Raw genomic sequence first — 14,483 nt, 5'->3', positions numbered from 1 at the left:
TGTGTGTGTCTCTCTGATAAACTTCATCTCCTTATTAAAATAAGATGTATTTATTCTTCTTCAAACTAAGTCACATCTCTCCAGACAATATTGCTAAGTTAAATCAGAGTGAGTTTGTTTATAGAAATTAATGGTTCACTGTGTTCATAAAAACAATTGCTAACGCACTAATAAACACCCCTCCAGTTTGACAGTTTTTCTGTGTCCATTTATGTTTCCTTCAACAAGATATAATCAGTCTCTGACACAAAGTATTAAAAGTGTTAATCCTAAATAGGTGAGCTGTTCATATCATCCCCATTCAAGTAACCAAATTTTGAAAACCAAAAGCCTTTCTCGCATTTAGTTTCAAAGTGACTAGGCAACATACATTTTTGTTTTTTATTTGTGCTATAGGGTGACTCATAAAAAGACTTTCAAAACCAAGGTGGAGATGCTGTCTCCATGTTTCTCTTGTTCTGAGGAAGCGAGAGCTATCGGCTCCCTCTCACTGTGTATAAAACAGGGTTATGGAGAAATGTAAGCCAACCCGTCAGTAAGACTGACAAAAACCCGTTGGTTTGCCCTGGAGAGGCCGGGAGGAGCGGCCTGCCCGCGGGACCTCCGCCATCACTGCTGCCTGAGAGGGACATGCTTCCAGCCTGGGAACCCTGAATCCTCAGCGCTCTTGAAGGGGGACAGAGCGATGGGGCAATGCTGTGCCCAGCTGGGATCGAAGGACTAGTGTAGTTGTAAGGCGTGCTGGGGAGAGGGGAAAGGAGCTAGTCCAAACCCGCAGAGAGAGCGGCGTGAAGGGAGCAAGCCATTTTGCACGCGGTGGGCACTGGAGCTGAGATGGGAGCAGGCCCGATGCCCTGACCCCTCCGCTGTGAGGGCAGGGGGAGAAAGTCCTCCTGTGTTTTCCCTCTGCTTTCTCAGTGAAAGGCTAAAAACAATTTCTCAGCCCATCAGGAGAAGCAGGAGAGACCGAAGCTTTCTGGATTGGTTCTTTCATATTTTAATAAGAGTTTGGGGGGGTTCCTTTTTGAATAGCCAAACTTCATTTCTCCCTGCCATGTGGAGAGAGCAGGCTCTGTCTCAGCAGAGAGGAAAATGAGGCAGCTTGATCAGCTAATGAGGTTAGAAAGTAATCCTCATTACAGTTATTTCTGCTGTGCACCGCTGCTTGGGGGAGTAGTTCTTACTGGGGATTCTCCTGTAGTTTTTTGATAAAAGGCATTTTCTTCAGTGGTATTTTAGCAGTTGTCCGTTACAAACCATTTTGGCTTGGTTCTTTCCCTCCTTTCTTGCCTTACCTTCATCTCTGCTATTCATTCATTCCATAATTTATCTAAACAGCTTTCCACAAACCCTGGAGATTGTACTCTTGAAAGCCAAATTATATTTCTTACCTCTTGTAAAACCACCTCTCTAGGAGGAGTACATTTGGAGCAAAGATTGCTTGTTTCACCTCAGCAAGTACTTTTAGTTAAGCATTTTTCCTCTAGGTGATTTCAGATGGTCTCTACTGGATCCTTAGTAACCTACACACGAGTATGTTTGATTTTAAGTTGTTATTTGTAGTTTTGCTATAATTTGGAGATAGCCAGAGGCTGTACCACCTGTAAGAAAAATATTTGCATCCTCCTTAACATGAAGGAACTTGCTCTGTTAACTGCATTTGACTTAATGTCGTGAGCTTAAACACTAACCCGAAAACTGTTAATCAGACCTCTGGTTTAAAACGAGGGCATAATTCACAAGTCAAATTTAGGTGGTAGGATTAGGCAGTTAGCAACTGGGTTTAATAGAGTCTGCTATTGTATGTTTGGTTATGACTTTCCTGGATGATAAAATCATTTGTTTGTGATTCTTTGCTTTTTATTCCTCACGCTCACTAAGAATTGCTTAGTTACAAAATCTAAAAGCCTGATCTCTCAGTTTGTTAAAAATACGCATAATAAGGTAGTGAGTATTTTTTCTTCTGTGTGCTAAAATTTATTTTTGGCCTTGTGTTAGGAGCAAAGCAGGCTAGCAAAGCAACTTTTGCATTTCAGCATCCTCCTAACTCCTGCTTCTGGCAGTTCATAGAGGTTTGAGAAATACTTTTGCTTCTAGCCCATGTTCTACTCACACTCCTTTCTCCCAGGCTGACTGGAGTGGGCAGTGCAATACAAGGAAGAGAGTCACTGCGGGTAAACTGGTTTTGGTCAGTAAGGCAGGCACACCTATTCCTCAGGTGAAACTCTATCTGTGATAGCAGAGGTCTCCATGGCTAGCCTCGTGAGAGGGTGGCTTGGAAAGACAGAATAGTATTTGCCCTTTCTTTTGACAAGCTACAGAGGATCCCATTTTCCCCATGTTTCCTAAATAGAATAAATTCACTTGTTGTCATTTTTAAATTTCTTGTAATTGGTTGTTGGAATCTGCAGTAATTTTATTGTCATGCTGTCACCACGGGATCATGACAACATATATGTCTGCCTTCACCCTATAAGCAGGCAGAACTGTGAAGGATAAGTTTTTTTCCTACTGCTGTACTGTGAGAGTGGAAGATGCAGTGCCTGCAAAATGGTTGGTAACCGTGGTGGTCTTAGTGATGGCTAGTGGAAGTGCTCTAAGAATACTCTCCTAAAGTTGTTTACAAGACTTATCTGAGATGGTAGCTGTTGGGAGCAAAGAACTGCCCTCTCACAACATTAAATTAGTTTTTAAAATTCTTCTGCGCAGTATGTAATACAGTATGTTAGTGTTAAAATACGTTAGTGTTGTTCCTTGTATGTTGTTTCTTCTGGGAAACTTCTTTGTGGAAGCCTCCTCCTCTGAGATTTGGAGATCATCTTGGATGTTCAATGAGACAGGAAGAGGCTTTTAAACTCAGAGATTTCAAATCTTTCACATACATATTTTGCATATACAAGGAAGTGCATCAGATTTAATTGTAAACAGCTTGTGGACTCACTCTCTGGGTTTGGATGGGTTCTGTGTGTTTGTATAAGAATAATGTCTTGGTAACTACCTAGCTTACTGTCTTAAGGTTTTACAGTCATATTCCTGCCATTCATTTTCTTGTGTTATTAATGAAAGTTTTAGCTATTAGCAGAAATATTTCTTGTAGAAGTTTTCCATGGAAGCTCTGCTAATCTTCATGCTTCCAAAAGTGAGAAGTGAATGTGTGTGAACTATACACATGCACAAACTGTAAAACTAATGTGTGTAATCTAGCTACTGCTCTTTTTTAAATATTTGCTATTCTATGATTGTTTTCAGCTGCTTATCACTTCACATGTTTTTAACTTTTGGCCTGAAGTTTTCCATGCTGGCTGCCTGCATTCTGGTATGTTTTATTTCAGTCAAAATGGCTCCACAGTTTCCAATAATGGGATTAATAAAAAGCATATTTTGCATTTGTGAAAAAGTACTCTGGTGAACTTCTCTTGAGAAGCTTATGTTCCTCCCTTATTTAGAAATTTGGCAGAAATTTGCTTTTTGCTTCTTAACTTTCCAGTGCTATCAATAAATACTAGTAAAAAGTTGCTTGTCTCACCTAGTGTACCCACATCAAACTGACACAATGAAGAACTCCGTTAAAAGTCCCTGAGGAGGTACATGGTTCTCCTGTCAGAGCAGGGTCTGAACAGTTGTTAACCAGGATTGAGGCCATATGCTAAGGACAAGGAGGAAAAGCAGTATCAGACAGGCATATTGCCTTGCTGAAGGCATTTTTATCCTGGATTGCGAGAAAAGCATAAATTCTGTAAAATAAATGCTGTGCTTGGGAGTACTGGCAAAGACAAGGTGAATATGAAGAGGTCCGAGCTTCTAGCCTGCTGGACTCCAGGAACAGCAGGACTTCAGTTGTCTTGAATTCTGCTGCGAAACCTGTCAGTTTGATTAGCTGAATGCATATTCCTAAATAGACTGGAGATGATGTGATCATTTTTAGGAACCTGATTTGAAAAATCTTAATAATGTTCTCTGTACTGTGTCTTCAAAAATAGAATCAGGGAAAAGAAATGTTTTATCATACTTTTATCAACATGAGGCTTATATGACTCCACAATTTGAGGGTATCAGAGCCCATGGAGAAATTTTGCAAGCCTTATCAGACTCAAGCTAGAAAGGCCACCTTTTTAGCTTACGTTTATATTTCGTGATTGTGTGTGCATTATTTTTAGTTGCATTTTAGAAAAGTTAAAGAGCAATTTCTTAATTTTGTGGAATCAACTGACTGCGTTCTCTTGAGTATGCAAGGATCTGCGTAGAAATAGAGGAAAAAATTATTGGCATTTATATATCTCTAAAATGATCTTTGAGATTTTCTAGGGTTTTTACGCTTAAAAATGACTTAATATTCTGGAAACTAAATGGAGAATATTAATTCCACATAACCATACTTAAGCAGTCATTTATTTGCTTAGGTAGTTGGTTTTTAGAACTAATTGAGTAAATAAATTCTGTTCAAATAAATTCTATGAATAAATGTAAGTTTAAATAATGCTTCTCACTGTTTTTAAAAAAAAAGTTATTTGCCTTTGATGGTCCAGCAACCCTGCATGTGCTTCCAGTCCCTTCTTGTACCCCTTTTGGGAAAACCCCAACATGGTAAATAAGTTGGGATGCAGCACAATTTCTATACTTCAAGAAAAAAAACATGTGGAAGAGTGCTACCAGTCAGTATTTGTTACCAAAGCGAAGCATGACTTCAAAAACACTTCATGTTCTTGATTTGCTTGAAATAGTTTGTTTACAAATTGAGGCCCAGATCTGACAGTTAGGCATCCTGTGTGAATACACCAGAGATGTGCAACGTCATACTTGAGGAAAATACAGTGTTGCTTCTGAAACGCTGTAGTCATCATGTGAGGGTTTGACCAGGTGCCTTGTGCTGTGTTATGGGTTGTGCTCCACATCTGGGTGGACATCTTTGGGGCGGGCTCCAGAAATATCAGGTTTCCACTGATGATACCCCCATGGATCCTTCCTGGTGTGAGCTGGGTGGAGTTTGGTGAGGGACCGGGTCTCACCCACATTTCCCACCTAGGCGTTGGTGCCCAGGAAGGGCTCGCTAGTACAGCTAGCTCCACCGGCCTTGGGAAAGTTGATGTGGAAGTTGACTCCAGGCAAAGTAGTGCCTCAGGGACTAAAATAAGCCATCCCAGTTAGGCCCTTTATACTGATAGAATTGTGTTAGCGCATTCGCTGCCACAGAGATTTGTTAGAGAGGAGGGAAAGGATTGCACCCTAAGGGGTGTTACAGTGCTGGTGAGAGCTGCTGGTATCAGCGTGGCCTCTGCTGCCTGTGTGTATTTCTACATGTCTTTCTTTAAACCCCTCAAATAAGTGAGTCCAGATCATGTTCAGCTTTAGTTATGGGATAAAGATTGATGTAAGCTGTAAAGTATTTAAGTAGCCAGAGTGCAGTATGAAACACTGGAGTTTGTTTAAAAGCTCACCCAGGAGATGAAAGGTTCCCTTGTTTGGCAGCTGCCACTTCGAGTGTTGTTTTCATAATTTCTAGTAGCACTCTTCGGACTTCAGAGGCCCCTGATTTTAGTGAGGGAAATAGGAGTGCAGTCAAGCCTATGATGCCTTATGGCTTCAGAGAAGAATTTTTCAGCAGTTTTATTAATAATGGGCTCTTAAAGCTCTATGGAAAATGACATAACAGCAGTCCTGTGAGAGAGATCCTGAGAACCACCACCACCTTTATCATTCACTGAAAAAATCAAGTCGTGGTATAAGGAATGTTTTTGGTGAAAAAAACAAATTCTACTGCAATGAGCTGATGCAAGCAGTATAGTAGTAATGATTAACTTTATAAAGCAAAGTGTCTCTTATTAATGTGCTGCAAAGTACTCTAGAGATTCTCAGTTCTCAAATTAAGCTATAAAAGATAATAGTAGAGCTTATAAAGTTTCTGCACAGTGAGTGATTTCATGGCAAAGGCTTTGTTTGTTTTAATGATGTGAGCAGAGGGCATTTGCCTGACATCTTCAGCATCCCCAAGGTGAATAGGTGCAGCAGTTACATTTTACAGTTTCATTGACATTATAGGGGTGCTTTTTTGTGGTTGTATTATGGTGTACTTTATAGATTGTAAGTAAGTTTTGAAGTTAAAAACTTCAGTAAGGAAACAAAACTGGAAGTTTACTGCTGCTGTGATTCAGCTGGTCACAGAAATAAATACATTTATTTATATTTATGTAATACATTTGGATAATAGTTGAGGGCCATGATTTTTTAGTGGCATCCATAATCTTAACGTAGTTCTCTGTAGACCAAATGACTATTATAAGTGGTGATGTTTTGCTGATGAGCTCATCCAAGGAGTGAAGAACCAGTTGGGAACAGAGACAGAGTGACACTCCTCCATCTCAGACGACCTTTTTGCCTTCCCAAAACCACGTCTAAGCAAATGTTTTTTGACCGTGGTGTGGTCGAAGGCCACCTTGCTCTGTGCCCACCCAGCCTTAGCTCCCATGTACATGCTTTCCTAAAGGACAGGGGTGTAATAGTGAAGTAGGAACTTTTTCATCCAGCTAACTGGAATAACAGAGGAAAGTCTTAATTTTAAAAGTTAGATTTGAGGTACCACTAACAGGTTTTAATGTGAATGCTATGTGTTTGCTTCCTGATATTTTTGTAGGTCTCCTTTGCCTCTCTTCCATTCACTTTCATGGTAAAGTTGACTTACTAATCTCAGCAAAACTATCAGGAGGAGGACTGCATTGTATTGTTGTGAGGTGATTTTTTTTTTTTTTTAGTATAAATTAGTTTTCTCTTTAAGCACAAAAATGTCTGCACTGATGCCATGGAATACTCCAAAAGAGCATATATTGCAGGCACAGTTTGTGTACAGGGCTTTCTACAAAGACATTTACACAGAAGTGTGTACACAAATACACAGACAATTTTCAGAGACACTTTGTATAGCTCTTACAATGATAAGAGGTCATTGTGTGTTGCTGTCATATAAAGAGGCTGCAAGAAAGCTCCTCTGAATTGGGAGAAGGAATGTAGTTTCATTCATTAAGAGGTAGAAAAGAACTTTTCTTCTTTTTTTCGTGAAGTCACCACTTGTCAGACTGTTCATGGGCTTTGAACAGAAAGATTTTTCAGACTAGGAAAATATTTGTGGTGTTATTTGCTTTTTTAATTTAGCAGATTTGTCTGTTTTTTGAAGGAAGGGTTAAAATAAAATGAGGAAACTAGATCTCTTTCTCCCTTATAGGAGTGTAGGCTTATTCCAGCCGTGAGCACTACTAACTTCCCTATAAAATGCTTGTGCATTGCCCAACTGCTCTCACGTGTTTCAATTAAAATTTGGCATTGTCAGTTCAGATTTGTTGTAAGTGTAGTTTGGTGGTTTATATTACGCAGCTGAGTAACGGAAGGCAAAGCATATGTGTGTGAAAAAGGCATTTAGTTGGAAACCGGAGTTGAACTGCATTCAGTTTTTGCTGCTTTTAAGTTTGTGCTATTTTAATAGTTACCCAAAGTGATACTGTTACTAAAAGAAAATAGCCCTCTGAGCTGGCATTTTTCATGTTTGCTTCTGGCCACAAGGTAAATTTGGTTTGGTTATTTCTTAAAAATCCACATAGTTCTGTCTGCAAATGCATATTTGATTGGTTTTTTTCCCTTATCTGTTCTGTATGTTTTTAATAAAAAAGCCCAGAGCCTTTTTTGAACTCTAAAATAAATGTAGACCTTCAATCTTGCCATGGAGTCTCAGCGGATAGAAAATGGGTTCTATCTTGATGTATTTTGATGTATAACATGATGTAACAGGAGCAAAACCTTTGACATTTTGTGGGTAATTGAGTTTTTAAGTTAGGAAGATAAACGTGCTTGAAAATGGCCCATTACAAATGCATAATGGGTACCAGATAAACATGCCAGGGTTGGTTGGTTTGGTTTTGGTTCTGTCATCATGCTAGGGAACAGATTTTATACATTACTTTGGTTGTTTTTTCTTGTGTGTTATTTAAAAGCAAAGAACGCCAAGAAACCCAAGACAACGAGTGTTAAGCTAGAAGAGGAGAGAAAAGTCAGAAAAATGCCTAGGTAAATCAGGATTAGTCTTGCTAGCTTATGCATGTACCAGATAGCAACTTACTTCTTCCAAAAAATTGGACTCTGAAGAGAACAAGTAATTCTTCCATTTGCCATAGGAAGACAGACCTGTATGCAGTTCTTCTGGATGTTGTCCCCTCCGTGACAGTAGCCCTTACCGGTTGTCTGCTGTCCTGGAAGACCGGAGGGCCCGACAGTGACCCCTAGGGCATGGGGTATGTATCTCTTTGAGCTGGAGGTGGGATAATGCAGTCAAGTCTGTGCACCATTGACAAGTGGCAGACTCCAGTTTACCTGTGGGTTCTGGGCTGACCATCCTCCCTCAGAAAGGTTTTCTGACACCTTCGTGTTCCCTTAGGTCAGCAGTGTGAAGAATCCTGCACACCCTTACAGAAGGTGAGCACCATTTGCAGGATCAGCATACAGCCCCACAGATTTTGCATTTTAAAAGAATGTGAAGCATAGATACTTAGTTTGATGGTAATTAACTTTGAACAGTGTACCAAAGTATTTGGCACATTTAGAAGTGTTTTAAAATCAAGGTTTCAGTTTGTTTCTGAGAAATTTCGTAGTTAACCCAGTTTCTGCTCTTGATGCATGAGTGACTGGGTACCATATGATGAACTGTGTTATATAAGATGCTCAAATTGTTGATCCAAAATTCTAGCTATTTAACTCTTCTGGGATCTTAGTGTTTCTTGTTTTATTTTTGTCCTGTTTTCTCTTTTCGGTATTTGAAGTGTTGATATGAAGCCCTTTTCTGCCAGCGCTGTTAGCAAGAAGAACTTATGTACACCCATCTGCCTGTTCCTTGGGTATGGGAATGGGTTGCACTGTCAGGAGCTTTTAACTATGTGGTATAGATAAATACAGGTGGGATTTTTCCTGCATTCTCTTCTGTTTCCTCTAAATAGGTTTGTGTCTTGCAGCAGGATATAGTGGAATAAGAATCATCAGCATCAGTGGTTCCAGCTGCTTCCTCAACAGAAAAACTGCATTTTATTTGGATGAGCTTTGCTGTCTCTTGAATATTTTGAGAGGAAGACAGTTTCTCCCCTTCCGTGCATCTTTCCCACCCAGATGTTTGGTTCTTCATTGTATTTTATTAATGAGTCCAATGCTTTCTTAGCTGTAGGGCTGCAATGCAGCAAGCAGATGCTCCTATTAGAAAACAATCCATGATATTGGAAGCTTAATTATCAAAGGCACAAAGTCAGACTCTCATTATATTTTCCACTTGTTTAAAAAAAAAAAAAAGCCAAGAGTCTTCTTTGTTTTTATGGTAAGACTGAGGATAGGTTAACAGCTGGGAAATACATAGTAGCAACTCCATGGCTGAACAAGGAAGATAATGATTGTTCATCTGCAGAGATCATTATTTTCTTTTAATATGAGATTGCAGTGTTTCTGTTTGTAGCTGTGAAGCTTTCATTACATATCATAATTATTTATAAATTATGTCTGTGTAGGCCCTTCCTATAGGAATTTGTGTCTTTATTGGCAGAGGGTTGTGGGGAGAGGAGACTGGCAGGTAGGCTTGAAAGACCACTCATGTTATCTTATGGGTATTTGAAAGTAAATGTTAGTTTTTTGTTCTTAAAAGGATATTGTGAAGCACAAAACAAGACCAGAGAGGTCATATTTCCCTAAATGCATGGATAGTATGAGAAGGGAACAGTTGAATGGGATGTTTGCTTGAGAGAAGCAAACCAGGCCAATTTTCCTTGATAAAAATACCGATTTTTTGAGTTGTTCGGTCAAAAACTTCAGAGTATTTTTTCCCCTCAGTTGTTAAAAAAGGTGCTGTCAGTGTTGTGTTGCTAACACACTTCTTCAGTTAGGTGCAGTTACATGCCTCAGACACTGTATATGAGCATAGCAATAAAATATGACAAGGGTATATTAAAATATATCTGTTATTAAAAAATGTTGGTAGAAAATAGATGGGGCACTGGCTTAAAAAAACACAAACATGGTGTTCTTGGTGAGTTGTTTGGTTTTGCTGATTGGGATTAGAAATGTTTCCCGAATCACAGCTGAAGTGAGGGAGTGGAAATGCAGTTCTTATATCCGTGCTAAACAAGAACTTTTCAACTAGGGAAATTTCACAGATTTAACTGGTAACAGCATTACTTCCCATGCCTTTATGCAGTTTGTTTATGTAAAAAGCTGTCCTTCAAGGACAAGAAAAAAATAGCGTCTTTGCTTTTGTATGTTGAGTAATGAGGGATTTGAGAGAATGAACTGTGTAGTTCTCTGGAAAATGAGATTTAGCTGATCACCTCAGGATACTGCTTCCCAGCTGTGCTCTCCCCTTGAATTTTGTGAGTTATTTTGTGAATTGTTTTCCAACAGATTTTTTGAAGAAGGCCAGGCTTAAAGGAGAGTATATATTGTTGGTATTGCCTGGAAATAAAGAATCAGTGGCCTCTTACTTAGTTAAAAGGGTGTCTTTGGCATGATTTTACATTGCTAATAGAGTTGTTTTGGATTTGCAGAATGATATACTCACTTGAGAACAAAATCAAATTAATCAAAACCCTGCTTTAGCTTTTTTTCTCTATTTTACCAGTAACACCTCTGTTCCCTAAGCATTTCATAGCTCCTTAATCCACAGGTGGAAGTTATATCCACTTTACTTGATAGGATGGGAAGCTTAGAGAGATGATGTAACGTGCCCAAAGATACGAAGTCCAGTCTCCCAAGTCCAAGAAAAATATGAGAAATGCTAAACCGTTACTTTGTTCCTTTTCTCATTTCCAGGTTGAAAGTTGGAGTATGGTTGTATTGTTAGTTGGAACTAAGAATTGCGTGGCAATTACTTATGCCCCATTGACTGTGGGCCTTAGAAGTACTGACGTTTAAATGCTGAAGGAGCGCTTTCTTCAGTGTTGTCTAGATTATTTAGTAATAAAGCAGAGTTCTTTTCCTTGGCCTGGCATGGGCAAAACCACTGTGGACTCAGGTGAAACTTTTGCTTGGATATGACTTCTGGTGCAGGCTCCGTGTTAATCTAATTGTTACCTAGTGTCATTCAGAGGATAAAATTCAAGTAGATGCTCTGGAAAGCAGAGCATCTGGAGACCATGTTAAGGCAATGGTTTGGGTCTCTGGATTGTTGCATTGAATTCAGAGCTGAGTCATAGTATAATGATGGAGATAGAATTTAAACTTGCTGGTTTCATTAGATACTGGGCAAAATGGAGAGCTGGTCTTAGCGGATGCAAACAGGAGTTTAAAACTGTCACTTCATGTAGATTGTTGTAGTTAGCATGAAAATCAAAACTGGTAGAATATGGATCAGCAAACCTCAGGATTTTTCAGTCATCTTAAATCTGGTGCAGTTTTATAGGAGAAGTTTTAGGTATTTGTTATAACAAGGGTCCTTTCTGGATACAGTCATACTTCTTTTTAGTTTTCTATGGTACTGTAATAAAATGGGATTGCGCAGTACATGATCTATATAGGCTGTCTGAAATAGTTGCAGACCTTCTTTAGGTTAGAAGAGGTATACACTCGTGAGTGCCTTCTTGCACCATCTGTAGCTATATTGCAGAATGCTGATGTCTACTGTGCTGCTTACAGCAGTTCAGGGAACATCCTGCAGCTGATGTGCCTGGTGCTGTCTATGGTTTCTTTAAACTGGGTTTTTTGCTTGTCTGGATAATGTTCCATTTGCATCTCTTCAGGCAGCACGCAGATGATGTTGGCTCCTGAGACACTGTAAATAAACCAGATGAATTCTTGTGGCGTGGCTTGATTCACAGGAAACTAGAACTATCTTTGTGTAGTAATGTGTATAAAATACTAGTGGGCCTTTCTCCTACGTTCCTTACCCTCCTGAACAACTGCTGCTCACAGCAGATGGACTTTTATAGCACTGACTGATACCGCCTTCCAGAAAGTTATGAAATTCTTATCAGTGCGTGTTCAGTGCTTCTTCAATTAATATGGTGGCAGTTTATGCTAATTCAATTGTATAGTGTTATGTTTTATTCTTTAGCAGAGGAGGATTTTCCTTGGTCATGGCTGAAGTGCATAGGATGCTATACCCTTCTTGAGAGTGGCTGAGCACCCTCACTTCCTGGTGGTGTACGTAGCAAACCCAAGTGCTGTACAGATAGTAGTTTTATTCTTCAACAGCTTCCACACCCCTTGCGTGTCTCTTCAGTACCAGTTCATTTTTCATTACAATTAGCCGAGGTTCACTGTTCTCTTCTGCTTTTTGCGTTTGCCAAAATGAGCATTGTGTTGTGCTTTTTCAGTCATACCAAGTGTTTTGACAGAAGTTGGAATAATGTTGGATAACTCCTATTAATCTCTGAATTTTCAGATTCCCATATATGTTTACCCCCATAGTCCCCAATACTGTTCAGTGGGAGGACTGCGCCATTCTGTGTCTAAAAGCTGCTTGAGATTTTCACATGGCAGGTACTGTCTTCTGCATTTTCTTTCCAAAACAGTCAGAGTGCAGATGTTTCTGCTTTCAGAAATGACGTGATGCTTGGCTAGATCCACACAGTCTGCTTTTTATGAGCAAAGAAGGTATGTGTGTCTGTATCTTCATTGTGTATTTTAGGATTTTTGGCTGCTCTAACCAATTCAGTGGAGAGGTTGGTTTTGGCTGTGCACCCTTTCCCTGGCGGGTGCAATGCCCTCACCCAAATGGTGCTATCGGTAGAGAGAGGAAGGGTGCTGCTGGATCTCCTAGGGATGATGGGGATGGTTGACATAACTATCATTTGCTGCAAGAAAGGAGCACTGCCCATTTGCTTCTCTTACGCAGGGTCTGTCAGTGGAAATGACAAATGCCCGTGTGTTACACAAAAAACCTAGATAAAGATAGAGAACTTGGGAAGCGTGTGTTGGCTGGCGAAAAGCTAGGAAATGCATGATGCACACTTGGAAAACGAAGAGCTTGTAAACAACATACATTGCTTGTGTCCGTGTGGTGGGTTCTCGAGGTGAGAGGAAGCCAGAAGAAGCATTTAGTTGAAGCAGCAACGAGTTGCTGTGGGAGAGGAGGAGGAGAGAAACGTGTCTCCGATCTTATGCTGGGCTCCATGTTGATAACGGTCTTAACAGCAGATTGGCAGTGGCTATGTTGTGTTCTCCTAAGGTGTGTCCTCCTCACTCACACATCCTGCATGGCACAGCGGAGTTAAACCAGTAAATTCCCTGTCCTACTGCTGTTTATCAGGGTGGCCAGGTTCTGCAGCTATGACTCACAACCACGTTTTTTTCCGGTTGCATGCAGGGATGCTAAATGCCCTTTGGAGTGTAGCTGGATGTTGGTTACTCAAAGTCTTGAGATATGCAGAATCCCCTGGGTTTCTGGCAACTGCTCGTTCCTCAGACAAGTCACAGGAACACCAGTCAAAAACTTGCGATCTTTTCTCTAATCTGCTCAATGTAATTTTTGCTTTTCCCAGCCTTCTGCAAATTAAAATACTGACCCTGTGTTGCTTTGGAAAAAGATCGAGAGTGGAGGAAAAAGATCGAGAGTGGATTCCACTCTTTACTACCTTTTTGTTATTTTGGCAAATAAAATTCAGAGCTCAGGTTTTTCTCTGACTGGTCAGCTTCATAGAGCAGCATGATTAATGATTTCTCTTGACAACTTCTGGTAATTATAGTTTTATTAAGGTCCAAAAATAAACAATGGAATCTTTTCAGTTGCCCTGCATAACACAGCTTGTACAATTTCTCCCAATAATTATCTCATTCAAATCCAATAGCTTGTCATGGAGATGTTAGTAAACTTTTCCACTGGGTTTTTAATGCATTTTGTCAGCACAGCTATGGTAAAATGTATGGCTGTTTAGTTTGTTCGTAGAGATAGAAAATAGAGGACCCAAATTCATTATTTCACTTAACAAGATTAATGGAAGGAAGTGTGGCATGCTCCTTTGTGTTATCAGTTATTTATAGGATCTCTTCAAGTGAAATACTCCTTGCTTTCTGATTACCAGAGGTTATTCACTTTGGTGTGAAGCTACTAAACAGACTGATTTTTGTATCTTTGCTTCAGTTTGTTGCTTTGCTCCAAAGAGAAGTAAACAGGAGGAGAAGAAATGTCCGCACTGAAACATTCATCCTTTTTCTTTTAAACTATGCCTTGTCTGTAATGGTTTTTGCAGTGTGTGCTGGCATTGGGCATATATTTTGCTTTAACATTTACTTAACAGGCTAGAAAAAAAAACGATGCTTGGTTTTGGCCATATGCCCTCTTCTCAAGACCTGTTTCCTGCTTCAACTAACGCAGAAAGACCACACCTCGCTTTGGTTGTCCTCTGTTTGCCCCAATTCAGGGAGTGCTGTAACAAAAAGGAAGTAAAAAGAAGCTTGGACACTGTTCTTAAACAAGAGTATCTGAAAGTATCTCTAGGAATATAAATATGTATAACATAACTTAACATACAAAC

The 14,483-nt window shown here is 39.8% G+C and overlaps 1 protein-coding gene across 1 annotated transcript in view; it reads left to right on the top strand.

The window, feature by feature from the left end:
* LDLRAD4 (low density lipoprotein receptor class A domain containing 4) overlaps positions 1-14,483 on the top strand; it is a 312,128-nt gene that overhangs the window by 104,282 nt on the left and 193,363 nt on the right. The window lies entirely within an intron of this gene.

This window comes from Buteo buteo, chromosome 3, assembly GCF_964188355.1.
Source record: "Buteo buteo chromosome 3, bButBut1.hap1.1, whole genome shotgun sequence".
Lineage (NCBI taxonomy): Eukaryota > Metazoa > Chordata > Aves > Accipitriformes > Accipitridae > Buteo > Buteo buteo.
Note: the sequence above shows the minus strand (reverse complement) of the source record. Positions and strands in the feature narration are given on the sequence as shown.